We start from the raw sequence: 16,078 nt of genomic DNA on the forward strand, positions 1-16,078 counted from the left end.
GGTCTTTCCTATCCTCGTTGACTACTTGGCTTTGGGGGACATTGATGTGGTAATGGGGGATGGGGATGGGGTCAGAGAACTTATAGGTATGCAGCTTCAACGTTATTGGTTCCATGTAGCGCTTCATGTTTTGTCTCTGCAGCAGTTTGTCTGGTCGGCGCTTATGGTTCGTGTGTGTTAGTCTCCACATTCAAGAGGTTTCCTTAATATATCATCTGTTTTCATTATTTGTGTTCGTTGTATTTTTCCATCATTACTCTGATTCCAATTTCTCCCATTCTTTTTGCAAAGTTTTTCGGGATTGTTCCTAGTGCTCCTACTATTATAGGTATTATTTTTATTTTCTTCAACTTCCATATCCCTTTCAACTCTCTGGCTAGCTCTGTGTATTTGCTCCGTTTCTCCTTTTCTTTGATATCCACCCTGTGGTCAACTGGAACAACAGAGTGTACGATTTGACAGTATTTATTATTATTATTATTATTATTATTATTATTATTATTATTATTATTATTATTAATGGATTCTTTGCGGGTTGTTGATAATAATAAAAATATCAAGATTGGAACAAGTGGGCGTTTGTTAACAATCTCGAAATCCTTTGGTCAGCGAACATTTACGCACATGAAAGTCTCTTCAAAGCTTCAATGGCCGATAGTAATTCATTCATTGAACTGCTTTATGCGTACATTAAATGGAACTTCAATCAGATGTTATCGTTTCTCCCACGATCGCTTGATTAGTATTAAGAAAAAAAGATATTTCATGAACTCACTTCAATGGTATACGAGTTAAGAAAGAAGACGCATGTTTTGTTAAATCTACTTATAAGTTTATTTATCTTCATATGTATTATTTTGATTGCAAAAATTCTCCCCTTTACCAAAGTATTGTAGGGTTGCAACAAAAGATGCACATACAAATTCAATACCTCTACCCTGATAGCCACCATTTCTGCTACATCCACTCATGATAATAAAATGCTACATTACATTCGATCAGCAATGTCATCATAACTGACACATCTACAGAAGTAGAAATTCCTAATTTTCTCTCTCAATATTTATTGCTCCCACCGCTACCTGTTGATTGGTTGGTTGTTTTGTTTTACGGCATATCAACCCTTTTCAGGTTATTTAATGCCGAATCTGGTGATTTTGAAGAACGATTTTTTAATATAGCGTATTTGTTTTTTTAAGTCGTATTCTATTTAACCCATAGTTTGGACCCTAATAGGTACTACCACTCCGGGTCAGAGTGGACCTGGGAGCAATGGCAATTAAAGGGTGGCTCCACACTCCCTAAGGCCTGCAGGCTGGGGCCTCACTATCGGATATAGTTTAAGGTCATATCCAGAACCGCTACCTGTTGAGACCACGTCAAATTCTATATCTGCCTACGATATTGTGCTTGCACCGCCCTTAACTAGTCTTTACATGCATATACATAACATACTCGTTCCATTTCTTTATTCAGAAATAATGAAGTCTCCCCTGCCTTATTTCATCTATTTTCTTAGATTATGCCGACAATACACACCAGACCTTTAAATGAAATAAAATACATCGTTTATTTCCGTTTTTACGAGAAATTTCCCTATTTACAAATACTAATACATGGTGAAATTTCGATAGATGACGAACACGCGAACAACCGAAAACACGGACACAGAAACACGTCGGCCGCATAAAACTAAATTTCTTTATCATGCATCACCGAGATTTTCGTAATCAGCGTAATCGGAAACCTTTAAAACTCGTCAATTTAAAGAAATTTGAGGAGGAGGAGGAGGAGGAGGACTTATTGTAAAAGAAGGAACCTTTAAATAAAAACAGTAGGAAAAGAAAAGTAAATAATAAAAAATAGTAACAGTTATAAAAAAAGTAAATAATCAAAAATAGAAAAGCATATGAATCCATTAGGGTAGTTTTTTGGTGTTTTTGTAATGAGCTCCGTTCGCTCAGTATAAGCCGACGGTTTTCATCGAAAACAAAATAGTAAAAGTTATGGATTGATTAAGGCAGGTTGTTTTTATGGTTATTTTGGTTAATGACTTCCATACGCTCGGTAAAATCCGACGGCTTTCGTTGTTCGCCGAGCGTCTCCGAGCGCTCAAGAAGAAACGGGATATAAACTGCAAAAGATATATATACACACACACATACACACATTATCTATCTATCTATCTATCTATATAGAAAGAGAGAGAGAGAGAGAGAGACAAATAGAGAAAGAGAGAGAGAGAAAGAGAGAGACAGGCAGACAGACAGATTGTTAGGAAGATTATATATATATACATATATATATATATTTAAAATATTTTTAAAAATATATTAAAAAAATAAAATTTTAAATTTAAAAAAAATAGTTAAAAAATAATTATAGTAATAATTATATATATGTGTGTGTGTGTGTATATTGTCCCCCTCCTCTCCCCCCCTCTCTCTCTCAAAATATTTTTGTAATGAAAAATTACAGTTTGCCACACTAATTTCTTATAAAACCTTCCATTTTGTCTTTTTGTTGGGCGGGGTTCATTTAAACAAACGGAGCCACACCAACGCGTGGGGGAGCACGGCTAGTTTCATAATAATTAAAATACACGTCTTTAAAACTTGATTATATGACAGCATTTTTCGAACTTAATAGGATGTATATAAAAAACTGAGTATTCTATATATTGTAAAATTGGTACATATTAGGAATCCTTGTTACATAAAAAGGGCCTTTTCATGTAAGTAAAAAAAAAAGAGAATTAGTTAAATGAAAATGATATCAGATAAAACGAGAATCGGACCCTGTAGATAAGTTTTAAAGAACAATAGGTTTTAAATGGAATGTCCAGTTAACTTGTTAATCTTTTAAAAATATTTTATAAATAAAATTTGGCTGGAAAAATCTATCACATCCTTAGAAAGAATGCATAATAAAAATACCGGTTAGAGAATTAACAAGTAGGTTTAATTCCTTTGTAAAACAAAGAGAATGGGAAATTTCCTGGTCGTCAGAAATGGTTTCAAAACGTGCAAATCACGCATGTTTGAAATATTTGAGTAACAATGCATGCTTAAACATGGAGGCATGTCATGCCATGTGTCTAATATGCACGTGTTGGTCATGCAATGACGTCATGGGTCTCAATATAGTCAGCCAAAAAACTCAGTCGGGGACTCAGTCAGTCATGGGAGAAGAGAGGAATCAAACACAGATCAAATAGAACCTTGGAAGCGGAGGTTAGAAGAAGAATCATGTAAGACTTGAATTCCTTAATGCAAAGCAATTGACCGGTCGAAATGGAATAAACAAACAACTTCATCTTTTTGTATCTGCGTCTTCGTGTTATGTTTTCAACAGAAAAGGTATTGTCCATTTATATTATAAGAACTTGTGAAAATAATCATCTCAAAAATAGGTAAGAAATATATGTGTCAATGTTTATAGAAACACTTCCATTCACAGAACTGTCAAACGTAAATGCCAAACGCACTATCTCTCGGTCTATCTATCAATATATCATAAATCTCCTCTCGTTGAATTACATGCTCGGCTCTCCTGTAGTAACCTGTACCCTACCTGTCAGTCTCGTTATATATAAGACCTGTCTCAATCTCTTAAGAATATGAACACTCACAATGAATATATATAATATCTAGCATCTCACAATATGATCACACATATGAACACACTAAGACTCTTACTAACATGAACAACAACAAATATAATACATACGTCATCTTCTAAAATATAACCACCTATGCAACATCCTTTCTCAGTAGCAATTAAGTTAAGTACTTTGAATTTTGACAAGAGTCATATTAATACATATCGTAGACAAAACAGTCGAATGATATAATGATATGACATGGCGTCAGGTAAGCCAGCTAATAAAACAAAGTTTTTTTTTAAATAATTTCGCTATGGAAGCCGTACCGATGGGATACGGCCCAATCATGCAAAACATTATAAGTCGAATGTTGCATCAATGCTTGCCCGTCTGCGTCACTCATTCCTTAAGTTTGTAAGTTAAAGAATTAAGAAATAAAAAGCTAACTTTATTCTCTCTCTCTTTCTCTCTCTCTTTCTCTCTCTCTCTCTCTCTCTCTCTCTCTCTACTAAGTCTATTCTTTCCGATAAAACCTTAAAAATGAAGTAAGCGACGATAAAGAGAATAAAAAGAGCTCGATCAATCCTGCATGCTTATATAAAACTTTTTTATTTTATTTGGTTTATAAGTCGAGCACATAACACAATAATTTTGAATGTTTTTAGAAGCGAAATTTGTCTATCGAGATCAGAAAGTCAAAAAACGTGTGAACCGGAAAGCACATGCAACAGTAAAAAAAAAACAAAAAAAACAAAATAAAAAAAAACAGGATTTATAACAATATTTAATTTTATCGATATAATATTTTTTTTTAATCTATATATATTTGTGTGTGGGTATACTAAAAATAAGATGACTGACCGGTAGCGACCGGGCCATTTAGTAAAAGAAAGCGAATAAGGAAAGTTTGGAAGCATGTGGTATAGGAGCAACGTCAAAACAGCGAAGCCGACGACGTGTGAGTTTAAATTTTTAAATTTTATTAAGATATATGCCCAGATTTTTGCTTCTGTTTTAAATGGTGCTTCAATCGAAAACCTCTCAAAAAAGGACGTAAAATACCAGACTGGCGACTGGTAATTAAAACATTTATATGCCCAAACTTTACTGTTCTTTTGAAATTATACTAGCATTGAAAACATGGGCGACTGGTAATTATAAAGTTTGCTTTATTTAAAGAAAACATAGAGGAGTCCATTTTATGCAATATATATATATATATATATATATATATATATATATATATATATATATATAGTCTAATTTGTAGTATTCAGAATTTTACTGGGTTTATATAATTCAGTAATCGTTCATATACCAATAAATTTAAATCTTTAAAAAGATGACTTAAACTGTAAGCTACAAAATTATCATATAATTTCATAATTGAGCATTCATATATTGTTTTAACAAAAATCAAGACTTCAAAAAATGGGTTGATAGCAACAAATAGTGTATGAATACACTATCTGTTGCTATAAACCCATTTTTTGAAGTCGTGGTTTTGTTAAAACAATGTATATATATATATATATATATATATACATTTATATATATATATATATATATATATATATATATAGTAATTTATAAAATATATATGGCGATTAAGCTACACTGAATATTCGGCGTTTCATCCACTATATATATATTCTTTATGGTCCGAAAATGAAATGAATGTATTTTCATACAATTAAGTAAATTATGCCTTGAAAACTTAAATATGGCCACCATTTTTCAAAATGGCTGCTCATAGATTACTGTATGATGTAGTTATGTTTTCAACTATGACCTTGCCTGTTGCATGTTTCTATGCTCTGTGCCGAGTCTGTGGTGAAAAAATTCACTGCCAATTATTTGTTACATTAATATAGTTTAATATTCAAGTTTTTGGCTTGCGATACCTTAAGAATGATGCCAAATAACAACCAGAGTACGCTGGTGACATCACTGCTGTAGAAACTTAGCCTGGGGTGCAGCAAGTGGAGATCCGAGAACCAGTTTCTATCAAGAGTAGCAAGGTGAATAAAGTCTCAGAAACTCCTGACTCCTACACATCTTCTCTCAAGAGGAATGTGACATACATTTTTGCCAAGTCTTTCCCTTAAAGATGAATATGAATGGCTTCAGAAGGTCAGTCTCACATAAGAAGTAGGTGATGAGTTTTCAAATCAAAACTTGGCGATGAACCTCGGCCAAGAAAATAGTGGTATGCTCTTCTTCCATGCCTTCACTTCGTTGTGACGTTGTCTCGGCCTTTCAAGATACAGGGAAGACAACTGCATGCCAAAACAATGTACAATGCAACCTGAAAGTTCTGGCAACTGGGGCTGGCAAAACAAGGTGAAGCCTGGGAAGTTCTCTGGTCAACCCTCCCACCTATTGCTCAGTCCTGTCAGCAGTTGACAAAATGTCGTTGCACGGGTGAATGTCGGGGACCATGCAAATGTTATCGCTACACCCTGAAGTAGACACTAATGTGTATATGTAAGTGCAAAGAGTAAAACAACGATCCAGGTTAAATTCAAGCAAGTCACTTCAGTCTATTGAATATTGTGCTTCTGTCACAGCAATACTGCTGGCATTTTACAGACTAAGCAAACACGAGGTCGTTTGCGAAAGTGATGATTTCTATTATACCCTCTCCTGATATCACTATCACATAAATAGCAGGGAGACGTGTACTTCTACGTAGAATTGGAGGTGTCACTTCCTCGATCCCATCTTCCTCATAACTACCGTCATCGCCACCAGCACGTTCAAGAATTTCCTCTGCTGGTTTCGTAGACAGCATTTTTGAGCTCATCCGAAGAAACGAGGATCAGGATCATCCTCGAATTCTATGTTTTCATCCTCATCGTCTTCCGAAGTAGAGGAGGCACAACAGGGGCGGACATCTTTCACGTGACGTGGGACACCATCGATCAACATAGTCTGAGGACTTATTATTTTTCTATTCTTCCACTGCCAAACATTGTAGTGCACTGTGCATTTTCGTGGTTTTATCCAAACAAGATCTCCTACTCTAACCACTGATTGTGTGACATGTATCCTTTCTATAAGCTGCTCGTAGCGGTATATCATATTGGCTGAGGCAGTTGGTGTTGCATCATCCTTGTATGTCACATTATACCAGTACACAGTTTCTGCAATCGAACACAATAACATCCTTCTGTGTAATTTGCTTTGCATGGTTATTAGTTTACGTGTACCCGAAATCTTTTGTCCCGTTTATGAATACTTCAGACTATCTTACTATAAATAAGTAGAATATTTTATGGATTTATTAAACTTTGACGATAGAAGTTGGCTTCACACACCTTTCTTGTACTTCTTATGTATTCTCTTTTAATCATTTTTTTTCATTTTTGTTTATTTGATAGTACCCGTTTCCAAAACTCCCAAGTATTTGTAGTATACGCGTTAACTAAATGGTATCAACTCTCGCCTGCGAAGTTCTTTGACTCATGTTTTGCCTCAATATTCTCATGGCGTTTATGAGTGTCTATAGCTTCTTTATTTACAGCTAGTTTAAAATCCTTTCCGTTAAGCTTAGAGAGAAATTATTTTTTTCACGCATCTGATATAATGTCCAATAAACATGGCATTTTGGCTTTTTGCTTGCATTACTGTTAAATACCTAGGGCGTCTGTAGCGAATAATAATTTTCACAAAAACGTGCACCTGGTGAAAAATGCAAGAGACAACATGAAATGATTATCAAATGTACAAACAAGTCATTTAAATAAAATTATGAACCTGACACTAGGCAGCTGCATAAGGGGAAAGAAGAAACTTGATCAATTGTCAAAAACAATATACATTAAATCCATCATATTTGAAAAGTCATTTTCCACAAAAGTTACACAGGTGTTACCAAGTCGAACCAAAGTCAAATCAATTCAGTGAAACAACGAGTGCCGAATAAAACGCCCTTGGGATGTGTTTCCAGTGACAAACTCGCTTCAAGTAATCCACAATGATTATATAATAATAATCAAAGAAGATATTGGAGTTGGTTGATGATTTGGGCCAGAGAAGAATCAACGTCGAATTCTCGTGCGTATATATCTCTCGTAACTATCCACTATCATCAATGACAATAAATGTATATTGTTATATTTTCATATTAGTGTGTCCTTATTCGTTTAAACACGACAGAAATACATTACGTCAGATGAAATATTTACTAACATTTATCATAGTGATCAATAGATTGAACCAAGGGATTGAAAGAGCTAAGATGGACCATATATATATGGTGGCGTTATATGGCACAGCTTGAATAGGTATTGCTATCAGCCAACTTATATCGTCAAAATTTACACGTCAGCTTCCTAATGTCAGGTTCATAATTTTATTCAAATGACTTGTTTGTATATTTGATAATTATTTTATATTGTTTCATGTCGCATTTGTGGCCAGGCGCACGCTTTTGTAAAAATTCGAGTATTCGTCCTTGACAATCAGCCCGACAGCGGCTTTGTTACGGTGGTGATAAGGCATCGTTCCATTCAGATCTAAGAGGTTGATATTGCCATTATCTTAGTGCGCTGGATTTTCAAAACCGCACCTGACCTTATATCTAAAGTACTGGGGAGGAGATAAATAAAATACATGAGGTGATTAATATATATGTTTTATTTTTGTTTGTACATTTTAGTCCGGCTTTGTCCATCTTGAGTATTTCTGTGAGCGACAGCATTGACAAATCAAGCGATCGTGGGAGGAACGCCAACACTTAATTGAAGTTAAACTGAATGGGGTCGCTTTTATTATTTACACGTCAGTGAATGAATTATCCGACATTAACGGTTTCAAAAGGTGTTTTCTATGCACAGATTTCGTAGCTCAAGGTGTTTTGCAGTTATTGGCGGACGCCCACTAGCTCTAATTTTGATATTATTTTAATTCACATTTTGTGTCTGGCTGTTAGTATTGCCGATTTTATACTGATAAGCTAATCATAACAAAAGAACATAGTGTAACAGAAATCAATCTCGCAAACGGCCTCGTGTTTGCTTATTCTGTAAAATTCCAGCAGAAAATGTAAAAAAGAAAAGACGAGCATAATTTTGTAGATCGCTCATTGGTGAATGTATGCCATTAATTTGCATATGTACACTATTGGTAACTGTTAAATGGAAGGAATTCTAAAGCAGGGGTTGAACTGAGTTTTTTTTTTACAGCTTTGATCGAGAACGAACGGTGGAAGATAATATCGAATACACGAGGATTTATTGCAAGATGAGGAAAGTAAGGAAAAAAATTCGTGCGCTTTGTCGACAAGAGGACGGTTTGACACAGCCAGTTTTTTTTTCAAGGTTTGACACTGCCAGTGTTTTTTTTTTACTTTTTTTTTTTTTTTGATAAGCGGTGACTTAAAAAATGGACAGATTCGACATTCGTTTTAATACCGGAATTTAATGAATCTACTGCTGGGCCGTCTGTTGTCGAATGGATTGAGAAGCCGAGCGTATTTGCGAATTGTGCAAAATAAAGGCGTCAGCAACACTCATTCCGTTGAAGTTTACCGGAGGGGCCTATGCAGTGTACCAGCAACTTGGGAATGAACCTGACTGCGAATAAATCAAGCAGAGCTTATATACATCATTTGTTATGGATCCTTTTGTTGCATGGTTCACTACCCGGCGACTACATCCCAATGAACGGTGAACGTTTACTTAGCTGATTTATGGAAGTTATCAGCACCATTCGGTGGTGTCAGCGACAAAATGTTAAGCTGTGCCCCTTTGGTGGCTTACTTGAGGATATCAGTAGACTTTTGCTAACAAAATTAAATCTAGTCTCATTACTTCAACCAAATTGTTACAGTGGATATTCATATACCATCATAATTTCATATTATCACTCGCCACCATTCCTTCTGGAACATGCTCGTACTATTTTTCACTGCATTCGGACACTCTTTACTTACATATACCCCAATGGACTCTTCTTGCAATATTGTCATGACGCTTCTTGTATTCAATTTTAGCTAACTTTCTACAACTATATTCTCACCTTTCTGCTCACACAAATCGACACAAGGAACTTTAATCAATGTGATACTTCACATGATTTGTCTAAGGCGATTATTATTATTATTATTATTATTATTATTATTATTATTATTATTTACTTGTTAGGATTAGTCACACAGGCCATCACAAAAGATTTCTTCTTGAGAACAACTTGTGGTGTTCTCTAGAGTTGTGGTGACAGCAAGTTTCTCCATATTTTCAGTACTCCCTACCCCAAAAACTTAACTCCAAAACTCGACACTCTACTGTCAAAACACAACTGTAGAACACGACATACTGCTTACAGCACTTGCTACTCTGACACCCAAATCCCAAATCAACAACGTCTCTGAAAAATCAAGCCTTTTATATCAAACCGGAAGCATCTCATTTGCATATTAGGTGGCAATATCGGAAACATATAAAGAGATATGGCGGTAATTTTTTCTTTTTTCTTCATCCTTTTTATCGCATAGAACTCTCCAGACTACACACGAACAGATTTGTACTAATTTTTGAAGGTCTTAATTACAGAAGAGCAACTTATTTTGCTTTTAGTAGCATTTTAAACTGAAGGTATCTTGCATATTCTTAAGTACTTAGTTATATCGCCGATCCATGCCATGACTATATTCTTTTTTCTGCCTTTTACTGTCTTCATGGATTTTTTTTTATTAATGTATAACGGATCATGCGCTTAATTCTCCCCTTTCCGGCATCCGTTCTATTCTGGTCAGTAAATAGTCCACGGTTATTTAAGAAGATATTTTCTTTCCGTTAGGATTTTATACATGGTGAATAGAAAAAAAATCCTTAATCTGTAATCGCTTAGAATCTTTCACTTTTCGGCATCTATTTAAATTATTGTAGTTCTTCGTTTATTCATCTATTCTGATATGCTGCTTTATCGATACATTACTTTTACTACTACTACTACTACTACTACTACTACTACTATTATTATTATTATTATCTATATATTAATACAATAGCGTGTGTGTTCTTTTGTGGGTCACACTTTCCGCTAAATTTGATTGGCTGAAATTTTATTTTGGAATAGACATTTCATTTCGGAATGCACATTTACGAACGCTCTAGGTTCTATTCGATTAGCTTGTGTGTTTTTAATTCTATAAAATTTAGGGTTTTATCTTTCAGAAGTTGTTAAGAAATGATTGATTTTAAGTTATTCCCTAATAAAAAAAACTATAACACACACCTCTCGGCCGGCGGGGACAAAAAAGTGAGCAGTTATTTGTTTTTTTTCATTGTTTATTTTTTGACATTTGTTTATTGAGAGAGAGAGAGAGAGAGACAGACAGACAGAGAGAGAGACAGACTGACCGAAAGACAGAGAGAGAAAGCGAGAGAGCGAGCGAGAGAGAGAGAGAGAGAGCGAGAGCGAGAGAGAGAGCGGGAGAGACGCTGATGTTTTCGTAAATATATTATTGCTACTACTACAATGTTATGAAACCTCAACTTCCTGTAAAAACCTTGACATTACAAACCAAAAAGGCAACACATTATTAGCGAAACGAAACCTGTTTTGTACATACAATATTTTTATAAACACATTAAATCTAATATATATATATATATATATATATATTACATTTAATATAATAACAGTTCATTTTTCCAAATAAATTATTTTTATTACAACATTGTTTTACCTAAAATAATTTCATGAAAAAATGTTTTTGGTGCATAAAATATTTACATTATTCAATCGGGAGATCTTATTTATTAAAAAGAAGAATAGAAGGTGACAAAATACTACGGACAGTAAATTAATATATAGATATATAGCGAGAGGGAGACGCTGATGTTTTCGTTAAAATATTATTGCTAACTACTAAATTTATATGTAAACAAAAGCCAAAATGCATATAAAAACTCGACCTTTATGAGAGAGAGAGAGCGAGAGAGAGAGAGAGAGAGAAAGCGAGCGAGAGAGACGCTGATTTTTTCGTTAAAATATTATTGCTACTACTACAACGTTATGAAACCTCGACTTGCATGAAAAGCCTTGACGTTACTAACTAAAAAAGCGACACATTATTAGCGAAATGAAACTGGTTTTGTACATAAAATATTTGTATAAAAACATTAAACCTAAACAAAATATAGATATTAAATGACAGTACTTTTTTCTAAATAAATTAGCTTTATTACCACATTGTTTTAACTAAGATAGTTCCATGAAAAACTGTTTTTGGTACATAAAATATTTTAATAAAAACATTAAATGTAAACAAAAAAATCAGTAACATACTAGTTCTTTTTTTTTTCTAAATAAATTATTTTTATTAACACATTTTTTTCAATAAAATATTTTTATAGTTGTTTCTAAAAGTATGTCTTTGGTTTCAAACTTTCAATTTTGGACTGTGCGTTTTTTCATTTCATGTTCTAGCGATTCACTTTTTTTAGGGAATCGTGTTTAAGCAGAAGATTACGTTCATCTTGGATTTGGTTCACGGACCTGGTCAAATTAAAAACTTTTTTTGCTGACAGAGAATTATTTTTAACGCTAGATAATTATTACACTTATTACCATTTTCTATTGAAGTGTGTATTAATGATTTTCACCTACCGTGGTTGTTTACCTTCAATATGGACGAACGAAGAAGGCAGCGAATACAGGCAGCCAGAGAACGACGAGAAAACAGGAGTCGGGATCAGTTCACGGCGGATGAAAGACAAGCTCAACGAAATAGAAACAGAGAACAAATGCGAAGAACAAGGAGTCATCTGAGCGAGGAGGCGTATAATAATCGTAGTAGAGAAATAATGCAGAGAAGAATGAGTCAAATGAATGGAGAAGAAAGAGAATTTTATAACACTCAAGGAAGAGAACGATTGCGAACAAGAAGATATGCAATGAACATAGAAGAAATACAAGAGCAACGAAGCATCAATAGACAACATATGAGAATTAGAAGAAATGACATGACTGAAGGAGAACGACTGATGAACCTTGAAAATAGGAGAATTAGAAATAACATAGGAAGAAATAATGCGAATGGTGTTCAATTTATAAATCCTGATAGATTCTATATTGGACCAATGAATGTTATTTGTGTACACCGCCAGGCTCTCCGATTCCAGGGAGAGTCTTTGAATTGCTGTCATAATGGAAATGTTTCACTTGATCCCCTGCTAGAATATCCTGTCATTCTAAAGGAATTGTTTGAAGGAAATTACAGGGATTCAACCAACTTTAGAAAAACATTAGGAATTATAACTCCTCCTTTGCCTTTGCTTCTTTCGGCGCTGCAGAGAAGCCACACCCAGGACATGGTCCATATTGTTTTCGATTGCAAGGACAAATATATCATTATGCAACAAATTTACATCCAAATGAAAATAAAGAAAGAAAATATGGACAGCTCTATATAATCCTTGAGATGAAATTGAGAAAAATGAAGCAGGTTAAATGCTAATCAAAATTCTGATTGCTTATATTCAGTTTTCGAAAAAATATATCAAGCAATGGTTGATAATCCTTATGTAGGGGCATATAAAAACATGAGAACTGTCGAACTTGAAGAGCAACAGATGACTACATTACAAAATGATCCCCCCCCCGAAAAATAACCATGCAGTTTATTGCCGACTCTGATGCGAGGAGATATAATAATCCAACAAATGAAGTTGCAGTAATAGTTGTCGGTGATAATGGAGCACCTCCTGTCCATCGTGATATCATAGTGCACCCAGAAGGACAACAGAGGGAGAGGATATCTCTTGCCATCTTGATGCAATGATTTACCCTCTTTTCTTTCCTCATGGTGAATTTGGATGGCATGTAAACATTCCTCATGTAGAAGATAGGAAAACTAGAGTTTGTAACAGAGTTTCCATGCAGGAATTTTATGCATATCGTCTATCGATAAGAGGTGGCTTCAGTCCAATACACAGTGATGGAAAATTATTTCAGTAATATATAGTTGATGCTTATGTTAAAGTAGAAGGTTGTCGTTTGTAATTCATTGCAGAAAATTTGCAGAAAATAAAGCACAACTAAGAGTTGCATGTATTCTGGATTGATGGATCACCTTGCAAGAAATAATGAAACTGAAGATCCTGGAATATCCGTCATCATACCATCATCCTTCACAGGGAGCCAACGAAATATGCAACAATGCTATCAAGACGCAATGGCAATAGTTTGCAAATATGGAAGGCCTGTTTTATTTATAACATATACTTGCAATCCACAATGTCTAGAAGTAATCCGAAAACTTAGCGCCGCATGAAACTGCACAGAACAGACCTGATTTGTTGGCACGAGTTTTTAAGCAACATCTCAATGATTGACATAAAGGACAGACATGTACATGGGGTACCTATTGAATTTCAGAAACGAGGTCTCCCACATTGTCACATGCTAATCATGCTGCAGAAGATAAAATTAGAACTAAGACATAAATTGATAATATTGTTTCAGCTGAATTATCATCAGAACATGATCCAGAATTGAGACAATTAGTAAAAAAAACACATGACTCATGGACCCTGCAGTACATTTAAACCCAACTAAATCTGTATGGTAGAGGGAGAGTTTCAGAATAAATTTCCTATGTTGTATCAGGAGGAGACTATTACAAATGTTTCTGGATATCCTCTATATAGACGCAGAAATAATGGAGTGGGTGTCAATGAGGTTGCCTGCAGGTTTGTAGTACCATATAATAAATATTTACTCAGAAAATATGGTGCTCACATTAATGTAGAAGTGTGTATCTCGATAAAAATGTGAAATATCTTTTCAAATATGTCTATTTACCACATGATTTCGCAATGATGGAAATGGATATAAATAACAATAAAACTAATGAACATGAATGTAATGAAATTAAGCAATATATTTCGTGTAGATACGTATCCCCGCCTGAAGCATTTGGGCGTTTGTCAGAATATAAAATGTATGGACATTCACACATAGTTTATCGACTGGCGCTCCATTTACCTGATGAACAACAAGTTTATTATAGGTCAGGTGAACAAAGACAGGCTGCTGCTCGTGCAGAAGGACGCGACACGCAATTAACTGCATGGTTCAAACTTAACCAAAGTGATGTGGATGCAAGAGCCCACCTTTATATTGATATCCCTGAATATTATGTATTCAACAAGCAAAGTAACACCTGGATCAGATGACAACGTCACCGCCAGATTGTAACAAGAATGTACTCTGCCAGTCCTAGAAATGCTGAGAAATTCCATTTAAGGATGCTTTTTCTTCATGTACCAGGTGCAACTTCTTTTGATGACTTGAAAACTGTAGGAATTGAAGAATTGCCGACCTTTAAGGATGCCTGTATTCAGTTACAACTGCTTGAAGATGACAACGAACTACAAATGGCTTTGAGTGAGGCAGTCGTATATCAAATGCCACGACAGCTTCTTAACATGTTTGCAATGATTTGTTTATTCAATGCACCACAAAATGCTTTAAAATTATGGAATGATAACAACCACCTTATGATAGAGGACCTTTTACACCAACCTGATAATAATATTGCAGAAAATATCGCTCTGCATCACATAAACATGATTCTGAATGAAAATGGCATGAATTGTGTGATGCTTGGTCTTCCAGAACCAATCAATGGCTTTCCTGTCATTCAATATGTAGAATAAATTCAAGAAGTTAATCCTGAAGTACGAAATGTTTTTGACAGTGCCATTAACGCTGTAAGTGCAATAGATAGAGGATTAGAGACTAACTACCGACTGTTTTATCTGGATGCACCCGGCAGTTCTTGTAAAACTTTTCTATCTAATATGATTCATGATTACCTGATGGCTCAAAATATGGTTGTTAGTTCTTCTGCTTGGACAGGTATTGCAGCAACTTTATTGAAAAATTAGAAAAACGCTTCACAGCATTTTCAAATTTCCTTTTCCTTTGACTGAGATATTTGCATGCAATATTCCACATAATTCTGACCAAGCAAATATTCTCAGGCAGGTGAAAGTGTTCATCATTGATGAGGTGTCAATGATCCCACGATATGCATTGAATGCCATTAATAATTGTTTACAGGATATTATGAACAGTAATAGTATATTTGGTGGTAAAGTCATCATATTAGGAGGAGACTTCAGGCAAATTCTGCCTGTGGTTTCTAGAGCTCCACCTGCTGCAGTATTGGATGTATCTCTTAAAGAAGTCTCCAATGTGGCACCACTTTCATCAACTGAAGCTCTCTCAGAATATGAGGACTAATGAAAACGAACAAGTTTTCTCACAATGGCTCTTACAAACATACATAGTTCACTTGATAATGTTTCTCATGACACGATCGATATTCCAGAACAATGTGTATGCAATGACTCTTTAGTCTCAGACATATTTGATAATTGTACGCAAGACGAAATGAAAAGTAGAGTTATTTTGTCACCAAAAACTGCAGATTGTTTGGAAGTTAATGAAGATATT

This window comes from Euprymna scolopes, chromosome 6 (assembly GCF_053919585.1).
Source record: "Euprymna scolopes isolate OS-2025 chromosome 6, ASM5391958v1, whole genome shotgun sequence".
Classification (NCBI taxonomy): Eukaryota; Metazoa; Mollusca; class Cephalopoda; order Sepiida; family Sepiolidae; genus Euprymna; species Euprymna scolopes.